We start from the raw sequence: 23,078 nt of genomic DNA on the forward strand, positions 1-23,078 counted from the left end.
AACTCAACAGAGTGTTGAAGTCTCCTAACTCTCCTCCTCCTCTCGCACAATGCACAGCAGTAACAGGTCTCAGCTGAGGCCAACAAATGAAGAGTGTGCAGTTTACAGAACCTTTCATCAGTGCGGATACTCACATCGTTATCGTTATAGTTATTGTTATAGTTATCATTCTTGGTATTGATTGGCCTGAAGTAGTGATTGCATCCCCGCATTTGTACACAGTGATGAAGGCCGTTTGTGTACTGCCAGACAGACAATTAAGGAAAGTTAATGAAATATTTCTGGGTGCGGCCCTCTCCTTTTTATAGATACATGAATCTGTGACAACACACCAGCCATTCAGAGCACAGTGGAAACCTACAGAACACAGTTTGGCCTCCATCACTACACTAAAGTTCATTTTGTAGTTTTTGATGCAGACCACAAAGCAGCATATTTTTAATACAGAAAGAGTGTTTCTTGGACTCAAAATGCATTTTTTTTTCTCAAAAACAAACAAAAAGAATCCAAGGCATCGGAGAGTTTTTTTTTTTTTTTTTTTTTTGAGTTACCAATGTGGAAGTATGAAATAGTGTAAGTGACCAAGAACAATGTAGTCAGCATATGCAGACATATTCACTGGGCTACAACGTTCGGCTGGTTGGGCACATGACAAAGTGGTTGCCATGGCTGTTATGAGGACCCTGGGCAGAGGTGACTGGGTCGCCGTATCCGTGGCGACTGTGGTCAAGAGTTACACTGAGGGGCCAGATGGGGCAGCAGTGGGGGGTGAGAGTTGCCATCCTTGGTACTTCATCACAGCAAAACTGAGAGAGAGAGATGATGCCTGTGTGAAAATGATGACTTAACCAAAGCATTTTATAAGCAAATTCAACATGACATATTGTGGAAGCAATATGAGACACCCAATTTTAAAGATAATAGGCTATATGATGTACAAAGTGTGGACATCCAGTGGCAATCCAGCACAACAGCCCTGCAATAAATACAACATTCACTCGTTTATAATGCTCAATTTTTTGCTGATATTGTCTCATCAACCAGATGACAAAACATCATGTTTTGTCATCTGTTTTAGTCTTGTCACCGATGTGAGAGGGAACTCAGAGAAGTAAGTACCTCAGAGGGAAAAACACACATTTTAAAAATGAGACTGTGATATGTTTTTATGTTGGTCCATTATTCTTAAAATTGCTTTTCTATGGCAGCAATTTCTCATCAATGGTCTGAAACATGTAACAAGTTTAAGTGAATAATTGATGCTCTCTGCTTCATGGAAATTGGCTGTTGAAGTGCCCTTGAGCAGTTCATCAGCTGGTGCTTTGGAGTTGCTCACTGGCCAACAAAATTCTCTGATATGCTGTGATGCATTTGAGTGCTGTCGATGAAACTGTGCTCTTTGAAGAAGAGAAAACGACATTTTAAAGTGGATCAATTTATTTTACTTAGTTTAGATTTTGCCCTCATATTCTCACAATTCAGGGCTACAGTAAGTAAAATGCAACATCGGACAAGTAATCTGATTGGGCAAGTGATGAAAGAGAATTAAATGGGGTTTTTTTCCATAGCCAATGATGGAAGTAGCTAAGGAGTGAGCCATCATCCCCTTATCATTTATTTTGAGAGTTGCACATATGCAGTTTACCATGACCGGGCACTCGCAAGAAAATGGTGGTGGGTAAAGACAAAGTTAATGAGCTAGAGTGCAAGTTTGACAGGAAGGCTGATAAAACGGTGTCGTATTTCAAAGGCATGTCGAGTTTTGGAAAAAAAAATTCTAAAGTGCCATAAAAGGCAGCTAAGAGGGCTGAAGACAACCCATCCCTGAGGGCCACGCTGGTGCTTTGACATGCCATGTATCGTAAAAATGGAAAACAGATAACCACATCCTACCATGTCTCAAAAAAAGCGCAGCCATTCACTGCATACTGCAGTGCAACTGCTCTTCAAGAGAAAACCAAAGCTGATGCGGGGACTGGGCTGTTGAAAACATTTATTGAGAATGCTAATAAATAAAACAATTTGTACAGGGGCAAGTAAAAATTGACTTCAGGCAAGTAGATTTCTGACCCACTTGCCCGGGGCAACTGGGAAAAAAAGTACCAACACTGAACGTTGCAATTCAGAATTCCAAAGCAACTAGTAGGAAACTATTGCTGGATATCCAAACCTGCGAAGCTGTACTATGTTCACTGGAATGCAAAACCAAGTGGGAGCGTACAGCCACCAGAGACTGAACCTCTGAGTCTCTGCAGTGGTGAGCGATGTCCAGTCTGCACCACTTGTGTGGCCCCCTGGTTAATGTAGTTTTGTACTTTAGTCTTTTAGGAGTTTGGTCCATGCTGAAAAGCCAGTGTCAAATATACATGGCTGGAAGAAATGAAACACTTAACACACGAAGCATTTCATATTCTGTCTGTCTCGTAATTGTACTGGGACCTTAACAATGAGTGGTGGGCTGTCAGTCACTATGGGAGCAAGATATTTTCATTAGCACAGGAGCTCAAGGCTAAATTTGTTATGTGAGTTGTATACTAACAAGCCTGAAGAAACCCTTGATCTATGGCAGTGCCTTTGAGCTTTTTCAAATGTCATAAATAACTAGTTTTCAAAGATTTTATTCTCTTTTTTCCCCTCACAACCTACACCTGAGTGGGCTTTTTAGGCAGACAAAATCACCATCTCTTCAGAAAAACAAACAGAAAAAGTGAAGAATACCACAGTAATTAGTCTGCATACATTACGCTCAAGAAGTATGAGGAAGCTTTGTTAACATAAGCTGTGTGTTTGTGTGTGTGTGTCCGTGTGTGACAGCATGTGAGACCAGCGCCGTACAGGCCCAGTGTGTCCTCAGTAGGCCTGTCAGTACCAGTCATCTTTACCTGAATGATGCCACCACAGCTCCATCTGTCACCAGAAACCCAGGCCAGAAAATGAAAAAGAAAAGAAGACAGGGAGTGAAGAGCGAGAGAGAGAAAAGTAGGAGGTAAAGTAGCTGTGAGTAAAACAACAAAATTAAGATGATAGACAAAGAAATATAGGCAAACATACAAAAACAGGAGGAAATATCAGAAACATGAGAACAGGGTGAAAACATAGTTTAGGGAAATGCAGACATATTATACGAGAGATGAAAGAGATGAGAGAAGGAATATAAAAACACAAAACCATCCTCTACTCATAAAGGGAGGAATATTACATTTTACTGCAATGGCATCCATAGGTATGAGTTGTTTATTGACTGACGCCTATAAAGCATCTTTGAACCGTATCTATTCTAAGGTAGAGAGACAGCTTTCAAAGGATTTCATTTCAGATATCAAATCAGCTGTGAGCAAATATCTCTGAATGCATTTGTCGGGGAAAAAAAAAACAGCTTTTGAAAATTCTCTGCCTTGCTCTGTGTTGCTGACTTCTTTCTTTGTCTTCTTCACACCAGTGAAGAACAACATGCTCTTTGAAGCACGGCAGCCTCAAAATCTGAGGTTGTAGGCTACTCGTGCAAGAGCATCATAAAGTAATGTAAGGCAATATTGATTTCTCTGCATATCTTTAAAGTCAAAGAGTGGTAACACACGAGGCACTTCTGAAATGACTTTGAGAAGCTCTCAGGAGTAGAAGGTAGGGTTGCACATTTTGTTCATTATCCTTAACCAGTAGTTGAAAACCCTATCATGATTCTCCATATCCACAGTATGATATTTCAATTTTAATGTCACAATTTGACTTGATCTTTTCAAATCATAAAAACCTTTTTTTTTGTATTGACAGTTATACAGGTAGGTATATCATTAGACTGTTGAGTTTTGATTTGTAAAGATCAGCAAATCATTGGTTGTGTGTCCTGACAACTGACATTTACATTTTCAAATTCTTCTTTTCTAAGATACGCTGTGTCATCTTTGAAATGTTTTTTGTTGCCGTTTGCTTGTTTGCTGCAAATAGGTGGGATGGAGAGAAAAAAGAGAGAGAAAAAAAATAAGAATTGCTGATTCTGTCATTCGATTTGATTCTTGAAATTGAAAGCTCATTATTGAAATCGTGACACCCCTACTAACAATCAATTATTCATTAATAATTTATATCATAGAAAACACAAACATTTTTCTAATTTTCTCCACTCTTTTCTTAGTCTGTATTTCTTCTCTTTTTTCTTGTTTTTTTTCCTCATGTTCTCATTTTCATCTTCTTTTCTTGTGTTCTTGTTTTTCTCTCATTTTTTCTGTTAATATCTGAATTTCTTTGCTTCTCATTTTCTTCTGGTTTTGTTCACATTTTTCCTCATTTTAAGTTCAAGCTTATGTTTCCTATTTCAACAAATAGCTCCACCAGACAAAACAACATCAAACAAGGCACAATGACGACCAGTTTTAGACAATCGATTAATTATTGATTGATTGATACAGTTTTATTGGGTTAATTCTTAACCGCCACTGAACAATTAATGATTAATCATTAACATCCCTAATAGGAATTGATGCAATTACTGAGAATGAAATATTCCTGTGTAAACAAACAGGTACTGACAAAGGACAAAATATGTCATCACTTTGTGAATTTGCTCCACCATGTTGCCTCAACTATCTCCATATAAGTTCACATGATAATGTGACCTCACTAGTGATCCTGAGTGAGTCCTCCAGTTCTTAGAAGCTTTGCACACATAAACCCAGATTTTCTGTCCCGTCTAAATCCCGCCTGGGCTCCCGTCTGTAGATCTTAGACAGAATCTCGAGGATCTGGGCGTGAAGCTCAAAAGCTGAGCTTACTGATGTGAATCAGCACCATCTGGATAATGTGGGTCAGGAGAGTCTGTGTTTCTCTATGCAGTCGATGCAGACGGGCCAAATATATTTGACTGTGTCAAATGTCTGTGTTTTACTGTAAATGAGGAGGATACAAGCTTCTTGTGTTACATGCACTCACATGCATAATGTACACAAAAACAAAGCACAGCCCTGAAAATTACAATTACTGTAGCTAGTTTAGCAAAACACAGGCAATTTTGCTCTATTTTTCACAGTGACACCCTCTTTCAAACACCTACACACACACACACACACACACACACACACACACACACACACACAACTTAAGATGTAATTCACTCACAAAAGTTACAACCTTTATAAAAGCAGAGGTCATAGTTGTTACTCTCACTCTTTTTGAAAGCAGGGGAGGGTGAAATTGATTTGGCGGGGTTAATGACAGGAAGAGTTAAGAGGTCATTTAAGGTCAACTGCTCTCTTCCCTCCTAACCAACGACGACAATGATCAATAAGAGAGGAGAAAGATACCATTTTTAAACTTTTACTTAATAATTATAATATCCAATCCATACATGTTCTACACATAGTCAAACCTAAACTATGATAATAATGTCATTCAAATAAAAATAGTCCTCCGTGTGCAGCACAGGGAAAATGATTGGTCTCCCCCTTTTCTGCCTATTTCTGCTGCCTAGAAGTCAACTGTTTTGAACAAGAAGAATAAAGAACAAAGCCTCAGCCAGAGTGGAAATCTGTCAATCACTGACCTTTAGACCCAATAAGAATATAACAGGGACACAAAAATGACAACAATTATCAGAAACACGGGGTAATTAGAGCAATGGTGTCAATCATTCCTGTGAGTCTCTCTTGCTCCATCTCTGAGCTGTAAATGGTGCCATTTTCCTGATAACACCACTTAAAAAGAAAAGGAACAGAAATGTCAACATCATTTTCTATTTCTCTTTCATCCGTCCCTCTTTATGTTCTTGGTCTCTCGGAAACAAGTTGCAAATCTAGCACATGTAAAAACTAAAGTAAAATCTGCAGCTGCCGTTGGCTTTACTGAGCTTTATAGTGAGTTTCAGTTCATCGTGTAGCTGTCAGGCCTGCAACTTTCCTGTTTTGCTTCACTCTCACCACTCTAACAGCGTCGTTTCTGGTGGCAGCAGGCATCTGTTTTCGGAGAAATAGCCCCAAAAAACCTGCTTTTCATACCTGTTTAGCACCAAACAGCAGACAGACACAGCAACTGGTTGGCGAACATAGTGGAGCGTTTAGCAGCTAAAGAGCCAGACAGTTCCCTCAGGAGTATGTAGAGACCTTGACTAACAAGTCAGTCTCTAGACACTTTGCTCAATAGAGACTGAGAACAATTACCCAGATTTCATTGTTAAAACCGAGTGGAAACAATGACGGGGGTCAGAAAAAAAACAACCTCCACTGCCAAATGAATTCAAAGTCTTTAGGGTGGCCCTTCATACTGGGGCTGTGACGCTGTGTGTAAAATAAGGGCCACAGGTTTGTTATCAGCTGTAAATGCCACCATTTGTCACCACAAAATCAGAAGACAAAACAAACAAGAAATGTATTTCAAGCAATATTTACTCCAGAAAATCTACCACAACTTCACTTTTGACCTATGGCCAATGTCCTGAACAGTTAATACATTCTTTAATATGAGATTGTGTTGCAACAGGATGGTACAGTAGCTGGTTTATTTAATGAAGATGATGAGACACCTGCCAGGCTTAGTTTAGAAGCATACTGTATTTCCCTAGATAGGTGGATGTAATTGAAGCATGGGATGCACTTGGATATGCCATGGAAAGACAGTATTTATCCACAATAAATACAGAAAACACAAACATGAATTTGGTTTTCACACGAAGTGAGGCATTTTATGTCTCTCTGTCTCTGAACAAATTCATTTTGTTATTGTATCACCCGGTCGTATCCATTACTAGAGGTCGACTCAAGTAGCCTCTCGCTGCAGATTAATTTCAAGGTAAAGCAATAACAAATGCAACAGCTTTGTAAGAACACAAGGTGCTGGAGCTGGGCACAATGTTCAATCATGTTCACACTGTTTTGTTATTGAGTTGGAGGAAAAAAGATTCCCTTTCTTTTTTCTTTTAGATTATTTATTGACAACATTAATTACGCTCCATGAGCCTCTGTTTAGTGTTGTTTTTTTAAAAGAAAAATGAAAATAGATGTTCGGTTTTCCCCATTAATTATGAAATGATCTGAAAAATATCAAACAGTGTCCTGGAAACTGTAATAATAATTTTGTACACTGGTTGCTCCCGTTTCAATTTATCTGACTCTTCATATTCATTCATGACAGTCTCATTTTTGTATTTTTTTTAAAACCTGTATTTCATTCCCTCTAATGTGAAACCCTTAGCTGCAACACTTATTTTAATAATCAATTAATTTTTTAACGATTTTTTAAAGCAAAAATGTCAAACATTTGCTGGTTCAAACTTCTCAAATGTGAGGACATTTATGCAATATATGCAAATTAATTGATTACATTTTATTAATCAATAAAAGGATCAATCAGTTAATTAAAAAAATAACCAACCAATTAATCAATAACAGTTTAAGTTACAGCCCTAAAAACAGAAAAGGCAGTTCACCCTTTTAATTTCATGTATCTGCTCTTTATGTTCTGAGCCCTCTTTCACTTCCTCCTTCCCCCTCTCATCGCTACTGTATAGATCACAATAATGTTAGTGGTGACACTCCCTTCCATGGTCATTCATCTGAAACAGAATTACATAAGCCATTTACCACCCGGTCTCCATGATGGATGGCAGGGCCCCCAGCCAAAGCACCCAGGCCTGATCGCTCCGCTTTTCTCAGTGACAAATGTCAGCAGAAAGACGTACGACACCTTCCGATTTCCTACTGTTTTAAATGAGAATATGTTTGTGAAAGGAAAAGGGAGACAAAAATACATAGGGCTTTGACATACACAGAATTATGACAGTTTTTCCTCTTGATTTTTTGCATTTTCTTGTCTCTCCATTCCCTGACTTGTCTGGATGATTGTCACATTTTGATTGATTGATTTATCTGTACAAGGAGATGACCGTCATGCTGTGACGATTTGTGCGCGTGTGAGCGGCACTAATTTTGTGAGTCATGGTGGAAAGCGCAAATTGCACAATGCAGCGTTGAGGTGGCAGCAGCACTGGTGTTTCAGCCTCTGTCGACAACATACATCTTACATTAGGATTAGGATTTAACATTATTACTAGCGCTGGGAGAAGCACTCAGATGAATGTAGTAATATCACAGGGTAGAAACAGTCTGTCATAAGTAAAAGTTCTGCATTCGACACTTTACTCAAAGGACCAAAGAGCAGTGAACTTTTTCTCAGCCTCCTCTTCCACATGTAGAGGCACCTACAGCGGCCGTGAAGCTCATGCAAAATGTCAAAGGCCATCTTTATCTCAGGACCCCCACACATAACCACTGCTGCTATTCTCTAATGCAGCCAAGGCGTAAAAAAGCTTTAAGATACACTTTATTTAAATACTCAAGACTAACAGGGTTTGAAGGGAAGACAGTGCTTTTGAACAGCTTTTCTATTGCTAGTTTGTTTTATGCAATTTCAAAGGTGTAAACTATAAAATACAGGAAGGTTTTCATGACTTCTGAATAAAGATATTTAATTTCAGAATGGGTGAAACCTCTCTTAAACAAATACATCAATATAATGTGTGATTATATTAAATGAAATAATATTCAATCAAATTATAATAATATAACATGTTATACTGACTAAACACATTTTATAACACCTGCATCTCTTAATAGATATTTTCATTCAGTGAGACATTAAATCAACATCATACCTCCTTTATACAAGTGGACTGTGAATACACATCACATTGACATTTAGACATAAAGACTAACAGCTGTAGCCTGTGTGTGTAGATGAGAGAGACTGCAAGAAAGTTTCAGAGTTACAGAGACGCAGATCATACCTGTAACCATAGTAACTCACACACTGTCTACCTGAGCAACGTGTCTGCATCGTGGAGCCTCATGCTTTTCATTCCAGCACGCATATTAACCACGGAGGGAATATTTAGAAACGGGTTAGAGCAGCCATGCAGACTGTTTTCATGATTATTTTTATTTCCACGTGACATGTGCGGTTCTCAGAAAAGATATACAGTGAAAATGATCTGTTGATAGTTCTGTGGACCTCATACCAGCAACGAGACACCTTTCACAACATGTTCTTCAGGTGAAGGGTTCATTTCATGGGTCAAACAGTCTCAGTAAAAAAAATCAAAAATGCAAAAAGAGTTACCATGTAAAATAAAGGCATTTTAACTTTATACAAACTTTACAGTGTGTCTTGGTGTTTTTGAAAGGAGCCTTGCATTTTTGATCTTTTACTGAGCCTGTTTGACCCACGCAATGAGCAAAATAAGAAGTGCAAAATACCTGAAGTATCCAAAGAGCACCTGTATTGTGACCAACAGAAAAACTCAGCAGCGCTTCCACTCTATTGTCTTCAGACCTTTCACAACAGTGTCATTGTGTATATCAGTAGGATATATCATAGATATGAAAAAATCAGGTGAAGGGCAGTAGCCACACCTTAAACAGCCCCTGGGCAGAGATACGGCTGTTCAACATGAAACAAGTGATCAATCCATAGTACACACAGTGCAACAAAACGTGTTGTGGGATCAATCATGACAATATTTGTAGACCGAGAGGCAGCTTTCACATTCAAGTTGATATTGTGCCAATACAAATCCGCTACATATATATCAGCTCATAACATGACTTTTCCATACCCTTGCTTCTTTTTGTTTTCTTCACATCCTCGTACAGATCTCGTACATGTCCTCTCTGGAATCGAAATGACAGTCGAAGTGATGGTGAACTTTAATCCATGGGTGTAACATGGCACTGCAGATGTAAATGGCTCATTCTGAGCTCCTGACATTACAACAATTCTTACTTTCAGGTGATTACACACTAACGAAAACATACTTATGAATATTATATTCCATTCCTGTCATGTTCTACCAATAAATCCCTGTAATTGTGGACCTTTAAGTAGAAGTAAATAAGCATTAGCAGCAATAAACTAATAAAGTACTAAAAGTGAATGTAGTCATTGTGCAGAATTGCCCATTTTAGAATCATATATATTATTTTAATGGAGTATCATCACTGATAGATTAATGTACATATAACTTTAATATTGGAACTGATAAAGCTAATTTTAATTACTTTATATACTGCTGTGTAGCTTAATCTATTAATACTAATAACTAAATTTCTAAAATAAGTGTAGTGGAGTAAAAAGTATAACATGTCCCTCAGTGAGTGCAAGTATGAAGTAGCATAAAATGGAATTACATCAAAATTGTACTTAAGTACAGTACTTGAGTAAATGTACCAAGTTACTTTCTACCACCGTCACCACACATGAACGTATCTGCTATCTGTATATGCCAACATGTCACACACACACACACACACACACACACACACACACACACACACACACACACACACACACACACACACACACACCGACCATTCCTTATGATCGTGTTTAGGATTATTATTATTTTTTTTTTTTTCCTTTCTTGTTTTTGGGCTACAAAACCATGACATTTAATATGATCTTGATAACCTGAAAACTGTGACATTTAACCAACAGTCATGATTAAGCTTCATGCATCTGATTCTGATTGTTGTGTTTCAGTTTTTCAGTGCAACCACACGTCAACCTCTATCACAATTAAAAATGTGATGCTTCAGGCAAAGTCCAAAGAATTAGTCAGAAGAAGTAGTCCTGAGGGGATTTTAAAAAGGACACAGAAGTTTTAATTACATTATGACTTGTCATGGTTTTAAGTGAATTGGTTGTCCAATATGTCCCGAGGATCTCAATGTCTTCAGCTTGTCTATAATTTTTACTGTGTCAACTGGAAGGCAGTGTAGAATACTAAACCACAGCCCAGCAGTTTGATGGACACAAGCGTACAAACTTTTATGCGGTTGTTTTTGCATCAACCTGGTGATGTCTGTGCAACATTTAATCAAGATAACCACATAATCGTGCTTCGACAATGCACGTCACTCAAATTTGAGACTGCAAAAGGAACAAAATCCTGACGAGCGAGTTAATCAGATAAATGTGAAGGCCTTTACACAAGGAGGCTGTTGTTGCTGAGAGACGCAGGTAAAAATCTGACAATCTTTACTCTTTATCAGAATATAACTAGTTTCTTCTGTGTACGAATGTGTCTACTGGTTAAGAAATGTAGAAGTCAAAAGTAATGTGGAGTTTTCATTGTAGGTGGAAACAACGGAAATAAAAAAAATAGAAAAAGAAGACTGTGCATATGTGTGGAAGTGCCGTAACAAAGAAAAAAGTAGAATAACTCCCAGAAAATAATTTCCAGTAAGAAACATGCTGTCTTCACTGACAGACTTTTTTTTTTTTACAGAGTACAGTAATTTGTGTGCAATTTTGTCATGATTAGAATATGAATTCTTGAATTATGGCCACATTGAACACCAAATTTTAAACAGTTCATCCTCAAGTCCTGGTGGATGTTTGTGCCAGATTTAAAGAAATTCCCTTAAGACGTTCTTGAGATATTGTATTCACAAGAATGGGCAGATAGATGGATAACCCCAAAACAAGCCTCAGCTGTGTTGGCATGGAGGAATAAAAAAAGAGCAGGAACTGCACATGCAGCATGCTTCTGACCTGGTCCAAACACGTTAGTGTCTCATGATGCAAAACACAGTAAATCTTAATAAACTCCTTACTGTGCATGTCTTCCAACTGTGGTTCACGCCGAGTCTCAAAACCGCTGAACAGGCTCAGGTGAGGAAAGAAATCTCACACTGCTCTACACTGCAGCTTTGTGCCTGCTTCAAAATGGAGCCCTGAGTTTATGTGTTTATGAGAGAGAATTTGTCAGTGTACTGGGCCCAATAATACAGACAGATCCATCCAGGAATATGTATGTGTGTGTGTGTGTGTGTGTGTGTGTGTGTGTGTGTGTGTGTGTGTGTGTGTGTGTGTGTGTGTGTGTGTGTGTGTGTGGTGTATGTGTGTGGTTCTGGGGACAGATCTGACTGCATGTATGGCTGGCAGATAGAATTTAGACCTGTCTGACAAATGATTTATAGGTGCAATTTTATCCAGCTGTCATTGCGCTTTATTCAGCTTGACATGTTTGTGTGGATGCATGCGTGTGTGTGTGTGTGTGTGTGTGTGCATGTTCTTATGCACCTGTGCTTATCTGTATAAATGCTGCATGTAGATGTATACCTGGGCCAGCTGGAAGAAAACTGTGATATGACCAGAGGCACATTCGCTAAACTGATCACTGCTTTACTCTAATGGACAGAAATGACTCGTGTCATGTACAGTAGATCTCTATTAACTCAGATACATCCCACTTCATCCATTTTTCATCTTCACTCTAACCCTTTCTTATTACCAGGAAAACCTTATTCATTTCACTTAATGTGATGCTGTTATGTGCAGTTTCCCTTCACATCACCTATTATCTCATCCTATGTAACTGTTAATAAAGTCACGGATAGGTTGAGCCGAGAGACCTCAATGTAAATTGGTAGAATAAGTTAAATAATGACATTTATTACACCTTAGAGTCAGGTTTAACAAACAATGCTACACAAAAGACACATTTGTCTTCTACTGGCATAAATATATAGGGAAGAATTAAAACATTGGTTTGCAGTCTGAGAAGTGATGACTTTTATTAAAATGCAACACGGCTCATGAAGAAAAACAACTAATACCAATTTCTAATGCATGCATTAGAAAGACAGATGGAAGATATACTTGCCTTATTTAAAGAGGCATAATGATTAATGAGTGCATGGATAATCTTGATTGCACCAGTTTCTCTGTTAAAACTGAAAAGTGATGATGAAGGCAATTCTTTTTCCTTCACTAACTTGATCATTTCTAATGCTACTCTTTACATTAGCATTATATTACCTACCTCAGCCTACACATCAGCAGCACAGGTAACTGCCAAGAAGGACCTTTTACACCATCAAAATGAACATCAAATTGATGAGATTACTGAGTAGCAGATTACCTGACCACTGTGTCTGATCCAAAACTAAGGAAATCCTTAACCATGTACAGAATCAGCGAGCACAGCCTCACTGTAGAGAGAGGCTGTCACAGGCAGACTTGGCTCCCAAGAGAAGAAATACGGTGCAGCCACTGCACGCAGCAGGAGGTGGAAACTGAGCTGCACTTTTTAACCATCTGCCAACTGTACCAAGACATCAGAGACAAATACTACCTACAGTTTACAACCAACCACCCAAAAAAAAGACTTGAAAACATGGTTAACAAAAAGAAACCTTACATGTCTGGGGCAAAGTACAGGAATGAGCAAACACAGCAGCAAGACTTGTGAGCTGTTGTGACAACCAAATTATTGAATTATGTATGTGTACAATTGCAAAACAAAAATAATGCAGCAGGCTTTTTATTAAATAAAATCATTACAAAAAAACATTACCTGAGGTGCCCCTAGAGCTCAGTTGGTAGAGCGGGTGCCCCATGTACTGAGGCTGGTAGTCCTCTGCAGCTGCCGCCAGTTTGACTCCCACCTGAGGCCCATTTGTGGCGTGTCATCCCCTTTCTCTACCCCCTTTCCTGTCCTGTCATCTTTTTTTTTTTTTTTGCAATATTGCAAAATATCTCTGTGCTATCATGTGACTCTTAAGACTGCATTAAACTGTGTCTTAGACCTCCTCCTCTGTTGAGGGATGGCCGCTCCAGATTAACAAAAATGGCCACTTTCACTCCTCTCTCAAACCATCTGTCTTCCCTGGCCAAAAAGCGAACATTGCTATCTTCAAAGGAGTGTCCTTTAGCTTTAAGGTGTAGATCAGGCATGTCCAAACTGTTCCATAAAGGGCCGAGTGGCTGCAGGTTTTCATTCCTACCAAGCCGGAGCACACCAGGCTCGACTCATTTAATCACCTGATGTCAGTCTTCAAACAGCTGATTAGTCGAATCAGGTGTGCTGTAGACTGGTTGGATCAAAAACCTGCAGCTACTCGGCCCTTTATGGAACAGTTTGGACATGCCTGGTGTAGATGGACTGCTGAGTCCTGACCTGAGGAACTGGCTCTCCTGTGTTGTGCCATGCGCTTATGTAGCGGTTGTTTCGTCTCCCCAATGTACAGGTCGACGCATTCCTCACTACACTGGACGGCATACACTATGTTTTCCAGCTTGTGTCTGGGTGTTCTGTCCTTGGGGTGGACAAGCTTTTGCCTCAGGGTGTTGCTGGGCTTGAAATGCACAGGAATGTGATGTTTGTTAAAAATCCTCCCGAGCTTTTCAGAAATGCCCACAATGTAAGGAATAACAATGTTTTTTTCTTTTGATGTTGTTTTCTTCTCTCTCAGACCGGTTTCTTTTGTTGGTTTTGATAAAAACCTAGTTGGGTATCCACAGGTTTTGAGAGCTGCCCTGATGTGTTTACATTCCTTATCCTTCCCCTCCCTACTGGTTGGAATGTTCTGTGCTCAGTGATGGAGGGTTCTAATGACTCCTAGTTTGTGTTCCAGTGGGTGGTGTGAGTCAAAGAGGAGATACTGGTCTGTGTGTGGGTTTCCTGTAAACCTCCATCTTGAGGCTTCTGTCCTCCTCAATGTGCACTGCACAATCCAAGAAAGCCTCGAACATCCTCTCGGGTGAAAGTGATGTTTTTGTCCACCGCATTGATATGGTTCGTGAAAACTTCAACCTCTTGTGTCCTGCTTTTGACCCAGGTGTTGTCAACGTATCTGAACCAGTGGCTTGGAGGTGTTCCACTGACTGAGTGCAGGGCTCTGCTCTCTACTTCTTTCATATAAAGGTTAGACACTATTGGAGACATGGGTGAGCCCATAGCACAGCCATGTTTCTGCCTGTAAAAACCCCCGTTGAACTGGAAATACGTGGTCGTCAAGTAGAGGTCAAGCAGGGCACAAATGTGGTCCGTCGTGAGGTTGGTTCTATTGGACAATGTGTCATCCTGCAGCAGTCGTCTTCTTACTGTCGCAACTGCTTCTGTGGTTGGAATGCATGTGAAAAGCGAGGCAACATCATAGGACACCATGGTTTCATCTGTTTCCAGTTTTATGTCCCTACTCTTGGTGGCAAAATCCTGCGAGTCCTTAATGTGGTGTGGAGTGTTTCCAACCAAAGGAGCCAAAATCATGGCCAGGTGTTTAGCAATGTTGTATGTGACAGAGTTGATGCTGCTGATGATAGGTCTGAGTGGGGCTCCCTCCTTGTGTATAGATGGATAGTATAAATCCATAGATGCAAGGAATAGCTTCTCCTGGTTATAGGCAGTAGTACGGCTGTATTTTATTCTTGTACCTGCTGGCAGGATCTTGCCTAAGTGTTTCACAGGTGGCTGTGTCACTGAATAGGCTGTTTACCTTGAAGTGATAGTCTGTTGTGTTCAGCACCACCGTGCATCTCCCTTTGTCTGCCGGGAGAATACTGATGTCCCGGTCTCTTTGAAGAGATGTCAGAGCCTTCCTTTCTTGGATGGTCAGGTTGGAGGGGGGTGCCTTTGCACTGGTGAGGGCAGCTGAGACCTTTAACCTGAGCTGCTCAGCCTCGAAGACAGTAAACTGGTTGTTCCTGATGGCTGATTCAGTTGCTGTAATGAGTTCTACCATTGGTACTTGTTCTGGTGTAACTGCAAAGTTCAGTCCTTTGGCCAGAACATCTTTCTCAGGTTGTGTGAGACCCCTGTCTGACAAATTCTTAACCCATTTGTCATGGGAGTTGTGTTGTGTTGTTATCCTTTCTTCTCCAACTAGGTTCTTGTGATCTGTAAGAGCTGTTCAGTCGTGAAAGGAGTGTCTGGAATTTGTGTCGCTGGTGTTCTTTGCTCTTGTGATGCTGTGATGCCTGAGCTCCACCAGGACTTCACTGGGAAGAAGTGATGTAAGATCATCAAGAATCTGGTCGAGCTTCACTGTGAGGGCATCGATGGTAAAATGTATCGGTCTCACTCTTTCATTTAGTAATTGAGATTGCGCCTTCTGTAAGATTTTCTCTGCTTGGTGGCCTTTCACAGAACAGCCAAGGCGTAGGCTGTTGGGGATAACCCTCTCTTGCCTGAATCTCAAGTTGAAGCACAAGTTTTCTGGAGGTCTTCTTATACTCCCACACCAGTCAAAGGGTGTTCGTCCCGAAGTCCAGTTGCCTATGACAACCCTTGCTACGGATTGCGATATATCATTACATCTCAACTAGTAACCCCTCTCTTTATCTTGCATCTTGTGTCACCTTGAGATCATTGAATATGACCATTTTCACATTGGCAATTTGTATTCACTTTCTCTGATTAGAAGGGAAACAGCTATAGCTCATATAGTAGAATTAGTTAGTTGTATTACTACTGTATGTTTCACCTAGCAATCTCACTCAAAGCAGGATATGCAAGACAGATCTGTCTCCCTGACACTCTTTAAACAGTCTGAATCAGTGATTCAATTTTGCTGCACCGCTGCTGCAGTGCTCTTGGCTTTTAGTCACAGGTTAAAGCATTAATCAGCAGAGCAGCTAAGAGCCGGGGCTGTAGTAATGTAATGCAGCCTGAGAAAACCAAGTGCTCTTTATCCAGCCATGTGTCGACAGACTGAAAGTTGTTTGCCTGACTGCCTCACTTTCTCCACTTTCCATTCACCGCTTGTGGTCTTTTGGGCTCCCATCTTCTGTCCCACTTCCAATTCTCTTGAACTTTTTGCTCTTTGGTTGTTCTGGTTCAATCAGTTGTTTCATTTGTTTGGCAGGTTTAGTTGTGTAAAACATACTGAAACAAGTTTAACCCATTTAATCACATATTTTTCCCCAAACATAAAAATATCCAAATCTTGTGTCATTAGACCATTTGAGAAAATCAATCTTTTTTTTAATTTTAATTTTTATTTTTTAACAGAAAAGTGAGTAACAAAGTGGGCTTTATGGTTGGTTGTGACCGGTGGGATAATGTGTGGACCAATATGAACACTTTCTTCAAAGCCGTCATCAAAATTTTAATATATCCCAACCCAGTTACTAACACATTTACATCTCCTTCACTGGCAGTCCCCCACACACAACTAGAATGCTTGGTTTCTTAAATTGTGGCCCGTAGGCCAATGGCGGCCAGATAAGGTGGGGGTAGGGTCTTATCCAGGTAACCTGGGGCAAGGTTCTATCCGGGTTTCTGAAACTGGGGGTAAGGTCATATCAAGGTTTCTCAAACCAGGATACGCTGTTTGCATGCACAAAACATAACCCAGATACTCCAAAAAGCCATATAACTCATAATAAGAAGGATACTCATGTGCATGTAAACATACTCACGGCCTTCAAAGGTCCACGGGTCAAACCACAAGGTACAAGGTTTTTAAATCAAGGTGTGCCAAAACCTCGAGGATTGCGTCCAGCACCTTGTTGAATCGCTGTGTACAAGTATGTGTATACCTTAATACACCGTGTTATCCCAACAGTCACTATTGTTTCCATCAACATGTTTATTCATTCTGTGACAACTACACATATTTCATGGAGACCCTTTATTATTTCAGTATTTGCTGGAAATACATTGATATGTCATCCACTAACATTTTTACAGCTTTATATGACTGAAGAACTTTTTTACAGTCACTATTGTGACCAATGTGACTAAATGGGTTAAAGGGATTAGTCGTTTCTACTAACACACTCATACAGACTCATAGCATTTTTATGTGAGATTACTGAGCAGACAACTATCAGAAGAAACTTCATCTTGCTCTCTCCAATGTCTTAACTCAGCTAAGGCATCAATAGGCTTGAGCTGACTGATGACAGGATTTTATTTTGGCAATTGAAGGCATGATCAATGTTAGTGTCTTCTTAAACCAGTATTAATGCAGAGGAAAAATCAGACAAATACTAAAATCTCTTGAATCTGCTTCCCACTGAGCATTTGGAGACATTTCTGGTGGAACAGCATGTCTGCCTGCTGAGCCCCATAAATCAGACCATTTGATTTTTCATAGACATAATCTTCATTTATGATTTTTGACTCACTATGATTTCTCTCATCCTCCCTCTCAAATTTTATTAGAACCTATAGGACTGAGGGGGAGCCTAGTGATGACTCACATTTCCCATTATGCCTTAGCCTATACTGAACTGAATAGTTTAAGTTTGCCTTTTATTCCAAAATGTAAATGTTACCTTTCATTAGTGTTTATAGTGTGTCAGAGTATGAGAGTATGTCATTTTTGTGCTGGATTATGATTTTAACCATGACTGCGGTGCCTTTTAAATTTCAAGCCACTGGATTGAACAATAATGAATAACCACAATTGGACAGTATTATATTAGAAGTTATTGCCCAACCCTAGGCTTCAACTAAGGATTATTTTCATTATTAATTCATGTGCATTAGTGGGACTCCTGTAGCATCTTGGCCATGATGGAGAAAAGTTCTCTCCAGCTTAATATATCAAGTCAAATAAGAGTTCAAATATGCAGAATGCTTAATATCAAGAACAATCCTTCATCTGAGTAACTGCAGACAAGTTTTGACAAGCAGAGTCTATTCTACCTGCCTATGATGAAATGTCAGAGAGCTGAAGTAAACAGGAGAAGGGTAAAGACAGTCAAGCTATATTTCTTGGCCACATATTTTCATCAGGAGTTGGTTGGTACAGAAGAACAACAGGACCAACAAATGCCAGATTTACATTAGTCACATGAGCCACAAATACAACTGCGATGGGATGCCCACAATGCTCTTCTTCTGCTGAATGTGTAAGTAGACATTTATTAGCACAATAACGTTGATCAATGCAATGAATAAATCAGTGACGAAGTAAAGATGGCGTGCTAATATGCTAAGGCACAAATGTGCATAGAACCTGATAGGTCAAACAAAACAGTCAGTCTCTTCAGGAAGGGACAGATCCTTCAGAGTGTGAAACAAATTACCCAACAGCCACAATCTGTTATCATATCAAATTACATATAAGCCAACTGAAAACAAACTAATAAGATTCTAACTTAAATGGCAGAATTATATGGGTTCTTGTGTGTGCATTATGTTTCAGTTGACTGCAACTGCACCTAGAGTCAGGAATAAAGCAGCATGGATTTTCAGGAGGGTTATTTTTGCCTCTGTGCCTGATGGTCAGTCTTGATTCAAAAAGTATTGTGAAGTTTTGACAACGCTTTGGCAAAGAGTCAGGGGTCACTTTCCTCACAAAGGGTTTGAGAGCCTTGAAAACAGGTCTTTGTTTACTCGGCTGTTTCTCTGCGTCTGCCTCTCTCTACAAACAAAGAGTCACAACATATACACACACAAAAACGCACGTTCGTCCGACTGTCATCCCTGTGAAGCTCAGCTGGTGGAACTGATATGGCTGTAGGCAAGGACATAAACACAAGGCTAGCAAATGGTGTTGGACAACAGGTCTCTATTGGTGGGGGTGGGGGGGTGCAAGTGTGTCTGTGTGTGTGTGTGTCTGCATTAGCAAGTCTTCCATGTATATATGTAAACATAACTATATACAAGTTTCTACAGTAAAGTGATCTTCTGATTTGTTGACCTCGTCTCAAACACCATATTAATGCTGTTTTAATCGAGGCAGGAATTTCACAGGGGGCCATGATGGCCATGGCTGACATGCCCCCTGTCTGTCCTCGTGCCCTTCAAAAAATTATATGCCCTGCAGCCACAGTGGCCTTGACGCCCCCTCCCTCACTGCCCCAACTAATTTTTATGTTTTTACACATCAGTGTCGTTCATTGAGAATCTGCAACAGTAAACTTTCAAAATGTTGAACTCATTGTTTTGTACGAATGGTTATGATTATTGACACTTAGCACTGAAGGAACTGAAGAATTTAGAAGAAAAATAAAATCATTCTTAAAGTTAAATTCATTATGTACATTCATTTAAAATCATTAATTTATTCAATGGCTTTGCTGATCTGGCATTTGGTCTTCTTCCTTCATAAAAAGTTACACCACCAAAGGCCAAGTGGCCCCTAAAATGATGAAAATCCAAGACTGTTTAAAATTTGATTGTGAATTATTTGGATACGTGTTTTAAAAGTATCTTTTGCCGTATCTAAGACATACTGCAGTTAGTGTCTAGTAAATATATACACTTGTTTGACAGGTTCTCTTTGTGTGATGGTGTGATCGTGAGATTGTGTCTGTGTGATAAAATGTGCTAATAGTGACAAACATTACCATGTTGCAGGATCATAAGATGCATTAGATCAACTTGTGAGAAGGCAAAAAGCACATACATACAGACAGAAATAGTAAGATGTTGGAAATGATATTAAAAAAATACAGCATTAAAACTATATTGTAGTACATAAAATGGACTGATCTGAAAATTTCAGATTCATTATATTTCAACCAATCAGGTGAAATCTGATGAATTTGAAGTGTCCCAGGCATAATTAGGCAGCCTGTCCATATGTGTTTCCTTACTGTATGTGTAAGCCTGTGAATGTACAGTATGTGTGTGTTCATGTAAGTGTCATTTTCTGTGTACGTGTCTGTGCGAGAATAGATCTGGCCTTTGTGCTCAGCTCTGCCGGTTGAGTGGACAGTGTCCAGGATGATGAATTGAAAGTTCAGAAAAATATCTGTTAGAATTTGAAAGCCATGGAAGGAGAAAATTGGCAACGTTGTCTAAGGCAGAATCCTTCACACCCTCCATTCATCATCTGAAGATAAAAGGTTAGATGGGTAGATATAGTGCGTGTGTGTGTCTGTGTGTGTGTGTGGGAGAGAGAGAGAAAGAGGGAGAGAGGGAGAGAGAGAGAGAGAGAGAGAGAGGCTGGTCACAGTGGGCATGGATGGATATTTGGTTTTTAATTATTAATCACTTCAGTTTATTTTAGGCTAATTTGTGTGCCGTGGGATCAGTGTGCATTTGTGTGTGTTTGTGTGTGTGTAGTGTGTGTACAGCACGATCTGCGGAGAAATGAAAAGCATGTACGTGTTGATCCGCAATGACAACAGAAACATTGTGTTAATACCTGTCACAGCGGGGACACTGACAAGTGTTTGCTTTTTGGTGATCAGTGACCTCAGTGTTTATTTTGGGGGAATTTGTATTTCAGTCAGCTCTGTGTGGATGTGAATTGGAGGATGCATGCCTGTGCTTTCTGTACTGTGGAGGTCTTAAAATTCTCACTGATTATGAAGGTAATTTGTAAGGAACAGCATGTGTGTGTGTGCTTTTGTGTCAGAGACTGTGTTTGTGTGTGGATAGTACATACAATATGAGTGCACAGCATTTCTGGCCCACTTCATAAACATTCGGCGACACAATCTCACAGCAGGTGGTTCATTACACGGCCTGTAATTAGGCTGACTTGACTTTCTTCTGCTCCTGATTACAGATACATATTGGTTTCACTGGAGCATGGAAACAAGGCATTTTTTTATTATTATTTTTATTCAATAAATTATGTGTTGTTGCTTTAGTTCACTATGGTGTGTTTATGAGTTGCTACTTTCCCCAAATGATCACTTTTAGAAACAAAATAAAAGAGGAGGTGAAATATTTGTCCCCAGAGTATTCTGGATTATTTTAGTGCCAGTCATGCTTTTTGTTCTCAGACTGTTACATAACTGAATAAATATAAAATCAGCTGACCTTGTAGAGTCCTATATGTTGATTTAGCAGCAGTTACGTGAGTGTGGATGTGGCTCTGTCTCTTTGATATCATTTCTCTGCTGGCTTTTGTTTTAGTCTCCATTGTTTACTGTTCACTGGGGCAGAAAGGTGTCAAAATAATAGTATTTCTTCAGAATTTCTTCAGAACTTTTATGCTAATTCCAGCAACAAGCAGCCCTTCCACTCTGGGACTTCTACACTAAAGACCAAAGACATCCAATTTAAGAATGACTTAATGTTATTATTCTGTTTAGAGCAGAAAATGAAAAACTTTTTATGTAACTTCAACATCATCTTCAACATCACTGAGCCTTACTGCATGTTAAATGCAAAGAGCGCAACTCTGTGTTATGATTAACTGTTTATTAGTTAACCACAGATAATATTTTTAGCGGGTTATCCACGTCAGTCTATAGGTTAATGTTAATGTTAACGGCTTTGCTAGCTAGCAGTCTTAGGTAGAAAATGAGGTGCGCTAAATGAAGCTCAGTGTGGCAACATTTTGCTATGAAATGTATTATTATTGTATGTATTTTTTTTCTTCAGTTTAGTGGCAGTACTGGCTCTATGCTGTTACTTACCACATCAGGAACAGGCACAAAAAACAACTCTTGTATTTCACGTCATTTTGCTTTTTTATTTTTTAATTAAAAATTAACATGTTATATCAGTTAATGGGTAACAGGCTATCAAAAGCAAAAAAGAACAAAACTGACATCCCTACTTTACATTTACACAAAAACATAAGCCTAATTTCATGTCATATTGTCTTGCACATGCTGTATAACAGAAGCTCCATAACAGTTTGTGGATATTTTGAGAAGATGGATAGCAACGTATGAAAGGTGTTTGACACCAGGCAGAGCAAATAAGCCTACAAATTGCTTTGCCATGTATTTCATGCATTTGCATGTATTTCCTGTTAATGCTAGGTCAAAATAAAAGGCCAACAACAGTGAACTTAAACAGGATGTTAACGTTACATGGATGTTGTACATGCAATAAAAATATGGAACATATATTACTGCAAAAACATTGAGTCTGTCCCCATCTAACTGGAAAATCCAGTTTCCTGACTTTTTCAAATAAGTTAGTCCTTGCCTACTCTTGTACAGGACTTGCTCCCATCAGCTCTGATATTTCCATGTGATGGTTGAGGGAAATGAGGATGGCGATCAGCTCCCTTTTTCCTCTGGCAATCACAGTCATGAGGTGACTCACTAAGTGCCACCTGACCTAGATACAGTTATAGGTAAGAGCAGTCAGTGATGGAGTAGTGAAGTGGATAGAAGGCTATTTACTGTAGGAGCTAGGCTGCACAAACACACTTTAATGATGTTTTTATGTCTCAAATATCTGTAGAGTAACACTGATTATCAAAAAGGAACATCAAAACATGTGGAAAACATGACTTCTAAACATGACTTTAGAAGGACCAGACCTGGAAAAAGCAAAGTGCCGCATGCCAACACGTTTACATTTCCAATTGCTGACCTGTAAAGTCAGGAATTTAAATGTGTAAAACAATCCACCCTTTTATTTTTTTTCCACATTATCTGTT

General features: G+C 39.4%; 1 pseudogene; it reads right to left on the reverse strand.

Moving 5' to 3' along the window:
- Positions 1-13,545: 13,545 nt before the first annotated feature.
- Positions 13,546-22,726, reverse strand: LOC146320519 (uncharacterized; annotated as a pseudogene).
- Positions 22,727-23,078: the final 352 nt, after the last annotated feature.

This window comes from Lutjanus erythropterus, chromosome 10 (assembly GCF_056507025.1).
Source record: "Lutjanus erythropterus isolate fLutEry1 chromosome 10, fLutEry1.hap2, whole genome shotgun sequence".
Classification (NCBI taxonomy): domain Eukaryota; kingdom Metazoa; phylum Chordata; class Actinopteri; order Lutjaniformes; family Lutjanidae; genus Lutjanus; species Lutjanus erythropterus.